The sequence below is a fragment of the Neopsephotus bourkii genome, unplaced genomic scaffold (genome assembly GCF_033783945.1).
Source record: "Neopsephotus bourkii isolate Nb327-2 ecotype Australia unplaced genomic scaffold, CSIRO-AGI_Nbou_v1 NB_1615, whole genome shotgun sequence".
NCBI classification, from domain to species: domain Eukaryota; kingdom Metazoa; phylum Chordata; class Aves; order Psittaciformes; family Psittacidae; genus Neopsephotus; species Neopsephotus bourkii.
The window spans coordinates 7,599,901-7,613,715 of NW_026902090.1; the positions used below are offsets into that span (position 1 = coordinate 7,599,901).

Genomic DNA, 13,815 nt, shown 5'->3' on the forward strand with positions numbered 1-13,815 from the left:
CTAGAAGGAGACACTTGCTGTTATGATTCCACTGTGGGATAGCAGAACAATAGAAAAACATTGCTACCAGTAAAACATGTTTAAATGCTGGAGTGAGCGAGCAGTCCATATCAAAGCCTTTGGGGAGGCATCAAGCCAGTTTCTCAGATTACACTGGTTTTAATCTTACTTGGGTTGTTTGCCAGAAACTTTGAAAAGGTATGACTGTTTTTGTGAGTTTGTCCAGTGCCAAAGTGCGAATAAGGGATATTTACAAAACAAGGCTACCTAGCACAGCTGGCAGCCTTTGGGATTCTGATTCACTGAATGGCTCTAGCAATTCTGTTACTGAACATAGCTCAGAAACCTTCTGAATTACACAGGGGGTTGGTTTTGGGTTGTTTTGTTTTTTGCCTGTTGGCACAGTTCTGAGCTAGAGTGATTGAGGCAGCTTTAGTTCCACACTGCTGGTTCTGAAACTGTTGATGTGGCAGATGCAGGAATACAGGTTCAGAGGATCACAAAGGGATAAGTGGGCAAATTTCACTCCCATGATAACATTCACAGGGTCTTTTTTTGCTTTGCTTACAGGAGTAAAGCAGAGAGATGCCTTTTCTTTTTGGGTGGCAGGAAGTACTGCATACATGATGTTGTGCGAACACATAGGCAGAGGAGAGAGAATGTAGACAGAAGAAAGGGTGTTTTACAAAAGCTGTTCCAGGTTTAGAAAATAAGGGGAGATAGATGGAATGCTGTGACCTGCTCAGGTAGAAAATCAGTAGTAGAGTCAGCCTAGAACTCAAGTCTCTCGATGCCTTGTTTAGTGTTTTCTCTCTGACACGGTTTCTCAAGGCCAGTTCTGTTTACCTTCCTTGGTTATGCTTCCATAGGTAGTTTGCTACTCTGCCTCTGGACTTTCAATACGCCCAATGCAATGGGGAGTTGAAAGTACAGAAGATTTTAAATAGATGCTTTTCCAGATTGTGTTTGCATGTTTAGCTTGTATTTTTAATATGCAGGAACACTGAATATGTGAAATTGCTAATGTTTTCTGTCGATGACATGAAGAATTCCAGAGGTTACTGGTTCTATTTCTGAGCCGTTCTAACAGCGTGCTTTGTCTTTCAGACAGTTGCTGCAGTGACTTGTGTAAATCTGGCACATTCATTCTTGTATTCTTTTCATTTTATTCTTGAGCTTCTTCTTGGGAAGGGGTTGTTTTAAAAATTCATTATTATTTGATTGCATGTTGGATGTCAGCCAGCTAAATTTTTGAATTTGAAAGAAAATGCAGCATCAGCTTCTCTGGAACTATAATGGAATGAAACCCTCTAAGCACTCATTAAATGGGCTTCTGACGTCTCGCAAAATTAGATGAGGTGTAAATCACTGAACTACCACATGTGGGTTTGAAATGGAATATTTAATTCTGTAGAATCCAAACCCAAGGCTAAAAGGAAATCTAACTACACCAGCATGATATTTTGATGATGGAAGAAGTAATACCATTTTTCAAGTTTTATGTTTAAGTTTAAAAAATGTTTATTGAGGGAATTCCCATTTATATCTACATTATTATCTGGAATACAGGCAAACGCTTGAAGACCAGTACTAAAGCACAGTAATAACTTTCCTCCACTGAAGAGTTCCTAAGGGCTGTAGAAATATTATTGGAAAATTCTGATTGTAGAAGCCTGATCATAATAATTATTTCTTCCCTTAGCTTCCTCCTGATAATTTTGTGCTCCTTGATACAGCTCATACTACGGGAAGTTTGTTGTTACTCCTCAGTTACTGAAGGATGGAGTTGGTTCCATTGTGCAGGTGGAAGAGATCAGGAAGCATGAAATAGTCTTGCCTTCAATATTCCTTATATTCAAAATGCAGCTGCAAAATGCTGTTTTTTTCAATAACAATAACATTAGTACTATTAGTAAATATTTCTATTCCTTTTCTTTCCACTGACCCTTGTTGGGATTGGGGCTTAGCTATGCTCACACCATGCAAGTTTCAAAGAGGAAAGGCCTGTCCTGTTGTCTTTGTAACAGACATAAGGAAAGGGATGTGGGTGCATCTCCTGAGCAAATAAATATACAAGAGAAGGGGTCTTACTTTGTTATGCATTAAGTAAGTTTCATTTTGATCCTTGCTAGCTCCATTTGAACTATAGCTTTGTGAGATGATGTAGTTTATGATATGGTTTTACAGGAATATAAATTGTCAGCCTTTAACTGCACTCTCAAGAATAAAGGTGAGATGGCGTTGGTTTATCATTATTATCTAAATGCCTTTCTGATGGAAGACAAGGATTCACTTCACATGCTGCAAAAGTCTGACTGCCCCAACATGAAAACCAGTTTAAACAGAAAACCATGTTTGTTTTCTTGTTTATACTGCACATAAGAATGGAATACTTCTGTACAGAAATGTACTTCCTGGTGACAGGATGGCTGAATAGGCTTTGATTTCTCAAAGAGAACTGTTTGTCTCATCAAGCCAGACAAGGTGGGACTCATGAATTACATTTGAAGAGGCACCACTTTGAAGGCAAGGGAGAGATCACGTGAGAAAACCAGCATTTAAGGAAATCTTAAGCAGAGTTTCAAATTTATTAAGAATAAAGACATTCTTCAGAAAAGGAATGAGCTTTGAAAGACTCAGAATGTGCAGCAGTGTGCTGAGAATAAGGAAAAGATGTGGTTCCTTCACGGTGTTCTCTGGAGTGGGGAAGCGGAGCACTGGGAGTGTGTTGGGATCAAAGGATGGATGGTAATTTATTTTGTGTCCTTTTCTACAGCTACTTTGATATCCAGTATAAGCTGAAATGAATAATGTTCATTTCTTGAGGAAAATATGGTGCATTTGAAAACCAGTGTTCAAATGAGCAATAATCCAGTCTGGCTTCCTTTGTGTTATCCAAAGCAGCAGCGTCTTCAGCTTCAGAGATAAGGGTAGGAAGACTGCTTAATTTCAAAGGTTTGCACTTTTATCTTGGACTGGGAAATATGAATACTTTAATGGGTTTAGGTTTTTAATTTAATTCCAGGTCGCTCATCATTTCACCTTTCAGCTGGGCTATAGAGATAATTCAATCATATTTCCCTTGACAAGTCATCTGAATTGCGCTTATATTTCTCTATAGATGTGAAAATCGGCTACCATAATAAGAGTGTGACAGACACTTTTGCCTTCCCTCCTTCTTTCTCTCTTAATTTAGGGACTGTTCTGGTCTTGCTCCATAATGCAGATATCCTCTGACCCAGGCACATGAAAGACAGCCCTTCTATAAAACATAATGTGGTACTTCTTCATAGACACAGGGCTGAAAGGTTTGGAAGTAAGGCCAGCGAGCAGTAACCAGGCAAGAAAAAGATGAAAAATGCAAAACCAGGAGGTTTGGGGAATGTGGGCTCTATTTTTGACTACAGTTCAAACAACAGACTCATCTGTTTACATGTTTTCTCCCTTCTATAACAGTTTTTCACAGACTCCTTTTATTTTCTTTCCAGAGCTATCCCCTTGCTATCCTGCACATAATCAGATCTTAACTTTTGACCCAAGTACTTGAACACGGAGGAGGATTCTCTGATCTGGTTCTCGATTCCAAATGGGTGATCAAGACACAAATACGAGACGGAAATTACTGGTTTTGCTTTACAAAGACGTTGCAAGTTAATTTTGTAAGTGAAAGGTCTTCTCTTGGAGTTACCCCAACCAAACTCAAGCATTCGACAGATTTGACATTTCCATGCTCAGACGAGATCTGTCTTTTTAATATCCATCTCCCTTTTGAAGTCACTAAACATGACTTTTTTCAACAACCATTTCATCACCTCTGGTTTTATGCTACCCCTGAAGGTCAAGACAGTGACAAATGCTCAGGAGTTAACCCGTGCTGAACTGCACAGTGTGTTGCTGGTTTTAGAAGTCCTCAGGGGTGAACTGCTACCATCATCCCACAGAGATGTTTCTGCCTTCTTCTCCATAGGAAACTAACAGCACTACTAGCATTTTCTTCTAGTTAAGAGGTAAACAGGCATCAAAGGCACATAAAATACGCTTCCCTTGAGGTACAGACTGTAACTCCTGAGTTTATTCTCTGTAATTGTGTAGACCATAGAAACTTGTGAAAGTTTCACATGATGTGCTGTTGTTCTGCTGGTATGATTTTCTGACATTCTTCAGAGAGACGTGGGCATTCATTTTTGCCAAAAATACCCCCAGGAAACACCCATACTGTCTGCTATTTATAAAACTGGCATTCCTTTTATATTTGGCAGGTGTTCATACACAACCCTGGACATCAAACAGCTTTTTTATTCCAGGAATTTTTGGTGCTTTCTTTAAGATAGTCCCTTTCGGCTGTGGAAGCAGCACCAGGATCCTTCTTCTTCATATAGGCAGCTTCTAGAATAAGGTGGGTCTGTAAGTGAGGGTGAAAACCAAACCAAATCAAACCAAAAAATCCTGCAACTATAACAAAACTTTAAAAGTGTACTACTGTGTGCATGTGTGCGTGCACATGCATGTATCATGTGCACATGTGTATGTTCTGACAGGACCATGTCAGACTGCCACAGACTGATGGGGGATGTAGGTAACAATACAGTGTCCTTTTGTAAAGCGTGAACACTAGCCCTATTCTTTACATGAGTTCTCAGTACTACGCTGCTTTGATAGAATGATGAATGCTAACAGAATTCAAAGAAAAGAGAGAAAAGAATACAGGTTATTTTCTGAGTGGTTGTTTTGTTTTGCATTGTTTTTTCAAGTAATTCAGATAACGCAAAATGATAATAATGCATAGATGAAACACATTGAAGAACACTTCTGTTAAAATCCAATTTAAAAATAAAGGCAGTATGGCCTGTTGAACAAAGCCTCATAAAGCCAAGAGAAGCCCTTCTTTCAAATAGAATAAACATAATCTTTAATTATTGTCAAAAGAGTTTTATAAGCTGTTTTACTGTGTTATATCGTGATTTAAGAGGGTGCACTCCTACATTTTCCTTCTGTAAAAGTGAGAAGTATTTTGTTATTTCTTTTACTCTGGAACTACATCCAGCTGCTCTCAGACTGGTAAAACCCCTGTATTTCTCTAGAGTCAACATGGAAATTAAATGAAAGATCAAATTTAGAAATAATGGGAAAAGAGTATTTGGGTTGATAGAAACAACAAAGAAAATGAACAGCTAAGATCAGTTTCTCTTCATTAAGTTAAAGCTTTTAGTTATCATTAGGTTAAAACTTTGTAACTTGCCTGGCATTATGGTAGCTTTTCAGTCAGGAAGTTCTGTAGACAAAGTTCAATACAAATTATTTTTGTCAGTGTAATTAGGCATTCAAATTATTTAAAAGGATGGAATGTGGCTCAGCCCGAGTTATGATTTTTCTCACTTTGTTTTTTGGCAAATGACAAAGGAATCTAGTCTAGAAAAATGAGGGGAAGGCAGAAAATACAGAAGCACAAAATGCAGTAAACTTAGTTACACTACTGTGTACAACAGTGTTGTGAAGTAAGAATGTTTTGCATCAAACTTTTTTCAATGAGATTTAGTCGAACCTTCCTATTGTCAGACTTTTTACAGCCTGAAGCTGTATGTCTTCATGGCATAACAAAACTGTAGTTAGTGATATAACCCATCCAGAGTGTTACCATTCATTATGTGATAATCAATCTTGCTACTGATGCAACTTTTCTTGGCAATGACAAAGCCACAGATCTATTCCAGGAGATGTAATCTAAAATCATATTTCATAGTCTTGTTTTGATTGTCATTTTAGTATTTAGAATGACTGAGTGCAACTGACAGAAGTAAACTGTGATACATGGAATTAATTTCAGTGGACCAGATGCATGCCTCATCTTGTAATGACAGTGGACAATTAAAGTCAACATGGCTGGAGAAGGCACCTGAGAAAATGAAACTCCATTATCTGTCCTTGCTTCAAGCTTGTGAAATTGCTTTTAGAGGACTTGAAGAAGTAGAAGAATTTGGAGAGGAAAATGGGTCAAAAATGATGGACAAGCCATTGTAATGTATAATCCTTACGGAAAACAGCAGTCTTCTGATACAAAGCAGTGTAAGAGTTATTACTATTTCAAGCACAGATCTGTCCCATTTGAACTGGATATGAATATTATCATGCCACTTGTGAATCATTCTGTGCTTCAGCATTTCTTATTTTATTCTGGCTTGCTTGTGCTAGTTCTTTATACTGATCATTATATATGTGTCCTTTTTTATATTTTATAATTTTCTTTCAGATTTTCAGATCATTAAAGAGTTCCTGATGCAATCATGTTAATTTTTGATGTACTTCTAATCTTTCCTCCATGTTAGGATAATTTGCTGTTGTGCCTTTATCTCTTGCATTTCTTTTTTCCTTATCACTTCTCAGATACTTGCATTCCCCTGAGCTATTTGAAGTCCATTACCCTTATTTTGTTATTTGCAATTTAAAGGAAGAATGGAAGACTTATCATTTTTATGATCTTCTTCACTTGAATTAACTTCCACTTTAAGATTCTCAACCACTTCCTCCTAAAGAATTTGAATTAAATCTAAAATAGCTACTTTCTGTGTAATTTCCTCCACTTTATGGGAGAAAAAAGCAGTCCCTAGCACATTTGAAGAACTGAATAGACAATCTATGCCCTGCCTTACTGCTGTTTCAAACAGAGCCTCAGATAGCTGTATTCCCATCTAACTACTAGGTCCTGCCATGTAGGTCTTTCCAGTTTCTGGTCCTTAGACACTTCCAATAGTTGCTATACTGAAAAAGCCTGATCAGAAAATCTTTGGTTTAAACCTGACATTATGTGCACTTTACTCTTTTTTCCTCTCCCATCTTTTAACTGGTATTCAACAAATCTTTCTATTACTTGTTCCTAGACTTCAGGAAAAGTAAATCTGCCCTTTATAAGCCACATTACCTGACTTTTCCTATGGCTATTCTTCTACGATATGCTATGCCTTTCTGTAATTGCATTCCAGTATTGCTGCTGCCCAGCCACACTTCTGCAATGACAGGTCACACTAGGGTACTAATACCATAAGGTCTAGCACTTATATCTGAGACTGCAGTGTTTGTGGTTCTGTACTTCAGATGTTTGATGGCTCACTTCACATTCTCCCTTTCTTCTTGCATTTTCCCCCTTTCTCTCCTCTCCTCCCACCTTGGCTTTGACCATATGTATTCTGGATTGATAACCTGAAAAGGGAGGGAAGTAAAGCTTGCAGAATTTTTTTCACTGGTACCTTTTAAAGCTCCCTGAAAGCCTTGCTCATGAAGAGCAACTTGCCAGGCTAGAAGGTTTTCCTCAGAATTTAGGCTGTTTAGCATCTTTATTGACAACACAGACAGTGAGACTGTGTACACCCTCATCAGGTTTGCTAATGACACCAAGCTGTGTGTTGTGGTCGACATGCTGGAGGGAAGGGATGTCATCCAGAGGGACCTCAACACACTTGAGAGTTGGGCCAGGGTGAACCTCATGAAGTTCAACAAGACCAAGTGTAAGGTCCTACAACTGGGTCAGGGCAATCCCAAGCATAACTACAGGCTGAGCAGAGACTGGATTGAAACCAGCCCTGAGGAAAAGGACCTGTGAGTGAGCCAGCAGTGAGCACTTGCAGCCCAAGAACAAACAGCATCCTGGGCTGCATCAAAAGCAGCATGACCAGCAGGTTGAGGGAGGTGATTCTGCTGCTCTGCTCTTGTGAGACTACACCTGCAGTCCTGCATTCAGTTCTGGGGCCTCCAGAGCTGAACAGAAGAGAGATGTGGAGCTGTTGGAGTGAGTCCAGAGGAGGACATGGCAATGCTCTGAGGGCTGGAGCACCTCTCCTATGGAGACAGGCTGAGAGCTGCAGCTCTTTAGCCTGGAGAAAACCAGGCTCCAGGATTACCATACAGCAGCTCTCAGTGCCTAAAGGGCCTGCAAGAAACCTGGAGAGGGACTTTTTATAAGGGCATGTAGTGACAAGGGGTGAATGACTTTAAACTGAAAGAGAGCAAATTTAGATTAGATACTAGGAAGAAATTCTGCAATATGAGGGTGCTGAGGCGCTGGAACAGGGTGCCCAGAGAAGCTGTGGCTGCCCCATCCCTGGCAGTGTTAAGGTCAGGCTAGATGGGGCTTGGGGCAACCTGTTCTAGTGGAAGGTGTCCCTGCCCATGGCAGGCGGTTGGAACTGGATGAGCTGTAAGGTCCCTTCCAACCCAAACCATTCTAGATTTCTATGATTCTGTGAATTAATCTTAGAGAAGTATCCTTCATGTCCATCTTCACACTGCCTGTGTAGCCAGACCTCCCCCATGGCACTCCCTGGGCCTTTATCCCTGGCTGACAGCATGGATAAGGTCAGCATCTCTACTCATAGCTTCTTCACCTTCACTCATGTCATAATGCCAGTGTCAAGGTTCACAAACAGGAGATGCTACATGTGAAGATATTTTGCTCCTTTGTGGCAATATCCATATGTGTAAGTATGCATAAAACTTGTTAGTTCAGGGAAATAAGGTTATTCTTAATAATGATTACTTCTATCATTATTTCAACCTGCAGTTCTGGAAATGAATGTCTTAAGATAATTAAATAACTGCTTGTGTACTTGACAAAATACAAGATTTATACATGAGAATGATTTCTTCAAATTACTGAAAATAATTTCATTGAATTAATACAACATGCCAGTTGGATTCCTGGCATGTATTATCTGTTTTGACATTAATACTGAAAGAAAATTGAATCTACTCAATTTTTTTTTTGACATCTGTATAGGAGATGAGACAGGGATCAATGCATGCATAACCTCTCATTTTTGCCAATTTCATGCAAATCAAAGGGCAAAAAAAAGAGCATGATTTTATTCAATTATTCCACTATGCCTACTACAATTACTGTTTCATTATCTGTGTTGCAGAGTATTTGATGTACTTTGTACTTGGTTTTCCACTTTTTGCAAGAAACAGTTTCCAAAGTTTAATAGTACAACTACTCAAGTATTAACTGAGAAAAGAAAGAAGTAATATTTTTAAATACATAAAAGAGAATGAACAGGAGAATTCACTAGGCTCCAAAAGCAGTAACTGGAAAGGAAAATGTGATTTTAGGAAAAGCAAATCATTTTGTTACAGTATTCAAACAACTTATTGAGAAATTAAGTATTAGAGAGATTACTACAGTCACCATTATTACAGGTTTTTTAAAAGAAGAGTAAGAAATCAACAGATGATATTGAAGTAGAATCATTTAGACTAGGCAATATTACTCTAAAGGAGCTGAACTGTGATATAAAGACAGAAATCATATTAATCAAAATACAGATTGTATTGTTGATTTAACAGTTATCCAACTTTATACTCTTTTGGTTTTCTTTCAAAGAGATTAAATTTTTCAGCCTGAAAATATTGACTGAGAAATCACGCTTTAGTAGCCTTTGAGGAAATTGGTGTAGGGCTTCCAAAGCTCTTGGGTACCATACAATGTGACAAGGAAAAACCAGTAAGCCACTAATAATAAAAGCAGTCTTCCAAAGTCTTGCAAAGAACAAATAGTGGATAAGAGAAAAAATGGAGCAGGTGATTTATTTTGATTTTCAAAATCTTTTAGTAAGGCTTTTTTTGACATAATTCAGCAAACTAGCCTTATCCTGAAAAATGTGGAAGCCTCTGCTAAATTCTGAAGGAGGGATGTAAATCCCAATAAGGTCAATGGAATTTCATTACCATCAAATAAATTTTTCATCATTTTTCTAAAACCTATGAATAAAAAGAACAAATACAGAAATAAAAGCAGCAGTGGTATGAATCCCAAAGATCATTTCCTGATTTAGAAAAGAATGAGAGAAAATAACTCAAAGTAAATGCTTTCTCAGCATTTACTGAGAAATGAAAAGTATAAAGTCTAATAGCGCTGTCCCTCTGGGATCATTAAGGGTATTGGATAAATTCAGTATACCTCCTAATTATGTGTAAGAAAGGTTGAATTGTGAGATGGAGCTTTGCTGACAAGGAAAAAAATGCCCTAGCTTAGTGAAGATTAAGTAGGATTGTGAAAAACTCCAGAAGGAATAGAAGTGAAAATGAAATGCAGCAGAATGGATGCAGAAAAAGACTTGGCAGAAGGGACATTTGCAGTGGAAAATGTCAGTGTTTTCCAGGGAATTTGTAATGTGTTCCAGGATGCATCAAGGTTGCAGCATAGCATACAGTTACACATCTATTCAGTAGAAAGACATGTAAAACCTTTATACTTTAAAAAAATCAAAGATTTAAGAGTCAAGATCAATGTCAGAAGATTCACTCAGTCATAATGGACACGCTATCACGTATAGCTCAGTTATTTAATTTTTACCACGTGTATAGAAAGTATATAAAAAAACATAGTATGATTTTATTTCCTGGTTCACTAGACTTTTATTTGAAAGCAGAGAGGTGTTTCAAATAACAAGTGTCACTGTCAGTGCTTATAGGACTTGGTTTTGTCTGGCATCTCTGTTTTTCTGAAGTCTCTTTCATCTTTAAATGGACCTCAAGCCAACTTGTCATTTCCCTTGTTATTCTTGATCCAAAGTCCACAATTTTCAAGTAAGGGTGTAAAACTATAATGACTTTTTTTTTCCCTGCTGAAAAATTTCTGCAAAGGATCAAACATTTCAGTAAAAGTCAGACTCTTTCTTTGTAGAATAGATTTTACACCTTGGCTTGCACACCTGCATGAAAAATATGGAATTGTCCCTAAAAATTTCTTCTCCAGATATTGGCTTTGGATAAAGTATCATCAAAATTAGTTTTCCCCTCCTCCGTTTTGTCATTCTTTCTGAGCTTGGTAAACTTCCTACAGTATTTACAGCAGTTTGCTTGCCAATATTTATTGGAGAGGATGGTAACAAACAAGACTTCCTGCTGTAGCAAAACACATGCATGGGTGTTAGGTAAGATTTCTGTATCAAGGTCTCATTTTTGAAGGGTGTCAGTGAATTTTCTGTGAACTTTATTTCTTTCTAAATTAAAAAAAAAAAAAAAAAAGAGTAGGCAAGGGAAGGCTTATATTCTTAATCTTATAAAATTGATACTTCCTGAGAGTTGATGTCTTGGATAAGGCAAATATGAACAGAAAATTGCAATGTAAGTTATTCTGTTAGCACTGGAATCTGCTGTGTAGCGATAAATTTGGTTTACCTTATGGAAGAGAATTTTCATAATGTCAGAAACGGAATGGCTCAGGTGACTCAGTGCTACTCCATGAAAAACTAGCTTGGGATTTAAGAAAAAAAGCCTTATGTTGTCCTCCATCCGCAGTGTTGTGTGCATATTTGGAAAGCGAAGGCAAAGACTACACCGAAGCTGTAGTCGGAAGGTTCAATAATGAGCCCGTGTGCGGCGCACCAGAAAGCCTGTACACTGATGTTAAGCTAGAACAGCTCTTGAAGCTGTATTGAGTCACACCGCAGCTATTGCCCTTTGCTGCAGGAACCTACATGGTAGTTTCCCCAATATGTCATAAAGCCAACTCAGATCTATATATCCCTGCCTAGCAGCAGCAACAGAGCTTGGCCCCTTTTGCTTAATGAGTCTGAAAATGTCTGTCCCAAGGAGAAAGACATGGAAAACATTGTTTTTTCTTAATATCCTCACAAAGAGGTCAATCACAAAGGTAATCTTCTTCCTCCCTCTTTCTTCAGCTATATTGTTCCTCTCAACATCACTGCAAAAATATGTCTGCACTACATACCATAAATAGGACGAAGCCATCCTTAAGGAAAGATGTTTTCTGTATTGATACAACCTGTAGGAGAGTACTAGCAAAGTGGTATGTTATGTGTGTGTGGTATATGGAGAAGAGGATGGATTCTGCTCTATTCTTGTCCTCAGGGTCTTGCAGAAATTCTGAACAACTGAAGAAGTCTGTTTGAGGGCTGTTTCCCTTTATTCATGTCACCCTGCCTCACAACAGCAACCAAATAGAACTTAAACATACTCTAAGCTGTTTTGCTGAATGAACACAAATGTATCAGTATTTTTCTCCTTGTATACTAGTGCTTAGGTTTTGACAGTAACAGGTAAGAAGCCTTTATACTTGTTCCTTTTATTTTGCTTTCCTACTACAATGGATATATTCCTGGAAGGTTTTTTTTCACATAACCTTCTACATCACTACTCTAGGCTGTAATTTCATTATCTGCTTTTTTCAGTAACTTGGAACTTTTGTTGAGTTATTCAGATGGCTTTAAGTTATAAATTCTACCCAAGATGTTTTAGTACATTAGTCCTTTAAAAGTGTAAATGATTTCTGTGTCAAGAACCAGAAGGATGAAAGGTGTAAAATGTTACACTTATGAGAAAAATGGAACTTAGATATGCATGTAATGATGAAAGGATTGACAGTTCTGACTTATCTCAGCCAGATCTGTTAACTTCATCTGACACCAAAAAACTCCCATTAAATCAGCACAGAAAAGAACCAATACTGGCATTTGCACATCATTCCTTAGAGTTATGAAATATCTACTGCATTAATGAATATAGCAGCCAGAAGGTTTGCCTTACTTCATGGAGCTGTTGGAGCAAGTCCAGAGGAGGCCATGAGGATGATAAGGGGGCTGGAGCACCCCCCTTATGAAAGTGGGCTGAGAAAATTCGGGCTTTTCAGCCTGGAGAAGGCTGCATGGAGACCTCATAGCAGCCTTCCAGTACCTGAAGGCGGCCTTCAAGGATGCTGAAGAGGGACTCTGTATCAGAGACTGTAGTGATATAGGGCAAAGGGTAATGGGTTTAAACTGAAACAGGTGAAATTGAGGTTAGATATAAGGAAGAAGTTCTTTATGTGAGGGTGGCGAGGCACTTAAAGAGGTTGCCCAAAGAAGTGGTAAATGCTCCATCCCTGCCAGTGTTTAAGGTCAGGTTGAACAGAATCTTGGGTGACATGGTCTAGTGTGAAGTGTACCTGCCCACGGCAGAGGTTGGAGCTGGATGATCTTAAGGTCCTTTCCAACCCAAATCATTCTATGATTCTATGATTTTCATAGCATGTTACTTTTTAGACAGGAGATAGCTGTCCAGTTTCTTCCTTGCTGTTCTAAATTTGGAAAACTTTATAGTTGTATTTAGGTTTTCAGTGAGGATTGTTTATGCAGTAGAAGTACTTTCATGCTATTCTCTGCACCTCTTATAACCACCCTCATCGTTTTCTGATGGTCTGCTTGTGGTTTGTCTCTCCAGCTTTACAGAATTAAGTAAAAAGCTCTTTAAGCTTGCCCAGTGCAATTCTGTGTTTTTATTTACTTTCTTTTTAATATTTTTTCATTTGTTACTGAGGACGAAAGTTGGCATTTCATGGAAATATGGACGCTGGTCATTGTGCCTTTGAATAGACCTCTTGCCTGCTAGAGTATTGTTGAGATCTTAGCTTTGCCTTGAGTGCTGATTTCAAAGATTTGTCTGACTTCTGTAGATCTCAAGCAAAATCTTCCTTCAGTCTGAGGAAAACATGGTGCTGGCTTTAGGATTTTTTTGGTTGGTACCAAGGAAGGTGGATAAAGGGGAGGAGGAATTTATCTCCCTGCCATAGTAAGCAAACTATTGCTTAAAGTGTTTCTGGACTAAAGAGTAGTCTTGAACTGGCTTTGTGTCTTGGGCTGTAATGGCCTATTAACTGCAATTCTGGTCTCATAATGTTATTTAACAGAGGACAGTTGTTCAGCAGCTTTAATCACATGTAATGTTGTACAATTAGCACTGTTCAACAAAGGCTTTAGCCTCAGCTTTTTTCTATACAATATAAAGCAGCAACACAATTTCCATTTCCTCTCTTTGCATGAACTCAGC

General features: G+C 38.3%; 1 long non-coding RNA gene across 1 annotated transcript; it reads left to right on the forward strand.

Moving 5' to 3' along the window:
- The first annotated feature begins 1,656 nt into the window (after positions 1 to 1,656).
- On the forward strand, positions 1,657 to 6,279 carry LOC133222586 (uncharacterized). The gene is made up of 2 exons (XR_009728318.1): positions 1,657 to 2,930; positions 3,197 to 6,279. It is a non-coding gene; the product is annotated as an uncharacterized LOC133222586 (long non-coding RNA).
- Positions 6,280 to 13,815: the final 7,536 nt, after the last annotated feature.